The sequence below is a fragment of the Nannospalax galili genome, unplaced genomic scaffold (genome assembly GCF_000622305.1).
Source record: "Nannospalax galili isolate Female #2095 unplaced genomic scaffold, S.galili_v1.0 scaffold47, whole genome shotgun sequence".
Taxonomy (NCBI): domain Eukaryota; kingdom Metazoa; phylum Chordata; class Mammalia; order Rodentia; family Spalacidae; genus Nannospalax; species Nannospalax galili.
The window spans coordinates 357,638-359,367 of record NW_008357641.1 but is presented as its reverse complement, the minus strand read 5'-3'; the positions used below and the strand labels follow the sequence as shown (position 1 = coordinate 359,367).

Genomic DNA, 1,730 nt, shown 5'->3' with positions numbered 1-1,730 from the left:
CCTACTGAACAATATCCATATAGTATCTAGACATGAGTGCATGTGTATACCTGAAGGCTATAAAACAAACAACACAGTGCCAGGCAGGAGAAACCTCCCTTCAAGGTGTTGGTCAGGGTAGTCCAAGAGACTTCCAGAATAACACAGGATATTGCCACAGCCTTTGATTACCTCCCAGAACTTGAAGGCAAACCCTGTTGCTGAAGACAGGACATACTTCAGACATAAGACTTGGAGCAATGGAGCTGGAACTGAACTGGAATCCTTCTCCCTGAAGACTTGCTCTCATATTTCTAGATGATACTATGCAAACTGCTAAGGGAGAAAAATCAGTCAGTGGTCCAACCTAGATATAAAGCCCAATAACCATGACTGGCACAGTGAACTATCTCTATTGGTGCATTAGTGTCACTTTTTTTAAGGCCAAAAATTTGCATGCTGTTTTATTGTATGTTACAGCTAGTGTATGTAAAATAGTTATAACCTTGCAAAACAGAAATCCATGAAAATCCAGAGAGATAGCTGTTAAGAACTGACAAGTAGAAGATTGTGTATTATGGCACATGTGTTACAGGGACGCTTTTGTGCAGGCTTCAAATTTAGTTCTTTTGAATATTCACTGGTTCATGAAAAGTGGCTTAACAAACCTTTGAAAGATTGGACTACAAAAAAAGCAGACTTTCTGGGGTCTGAAGGGATTTGTGCTTGAAGACACTCCAGTCAACAGAGGGTCATGTTGAGCATTCTGCAGACAGAACTGTTTCAAGTCTGCAGCTGCCTGGGAAATCTTCACGCAGTTGAGGCTGACCTCCAGTTGGAGCTGCTGAACTACCTTTTTCATGGTGGTGATGCTGGAGGAACCCGACATGGCACATTTGAGAGCCAGGCCGAGCCGTCTGTCTGTCCATGCAAGGGGCAGCAGGTCGCAGTGGCCTAGTGTCACTTTTATCTAGCTATCTAATTGGACCTAAAGTCCTTTCAATAGTAGGGAACTCATGGATGGCACTGTAAATATAGCCAAATATACATGGCTGGAGAAGGCATAGATACCAGAGAAAACCCTATCTCTGAGATATCTCTAGACAAATGAATTTTCTTAATGTATGCTAAGTATGGATTCTTATATTTACAGACAAGTACACCATACACCACTTATCAAAGAAACTTCTTTTTGCAACAGATGGAAGCTGTTACATAGTTCCACAACTGGTCACACACAGAGAACATATGTCTGAGAGATGCCCAGCCCTAAGTGACACATTTATAGTGGAACCTTTATAGCCAAGGCTCATGGAACATAGTGGAACGGGGGATAGAGAGAATACTAACACAGCCTTCAACCCTCACTAGTGAAGCTTCCTCATACAACAGAGTGCCATGCACAAAGAAGACCACAACTGGCCAAGATTTAGAGAATAAGAGACTGCAGAGCACATGTCCCTGGATAGGACTTCTGTATTAAACCTCACCCACCCATGGTTCAAGGACTATTAAGGAAAACTGGGCAGAAAGATTGTAAGAGCCAGGATTGGTGCATGAACATAAGGAAACAGACTTTCAGGCCTCTGGGAACTTGTTCATATGAACTTGCAGCAATGGTGACAACATGTACAAGGCCTGTGCTCAATCAGACAAAAACCCAGCATAGAACAGGGGAAATGGGCAACCTTAGCTGAGGAACTATTGGCAGATGATTACTGTGGGGTAAGAGAGGGTTGTTTTTTTTTATG

At 42.7% G+C, this 1,730-nt stretch overlaps 1 pseudogene across 1 annotated transcript; it reads right to left on the bottom strand.

The window, feature by feature from the left end:
* Positions 1-571: 571 nt before the first annotated feature.
* LOC103751899 lies at positions 572-868 on the bottom strand (annotated as a pseudogene). Its single transcript, XR_001872095.1, has one exon. The product of XR_001872095.1 is annotated as a guanine nucleotide-binding protein G(I)/G(S)/G(O) subunit gamma-5 pseudogene (transcript).
* Between the last annotated feature and the right edge of the window lie 862 nt (positions 869-1,730).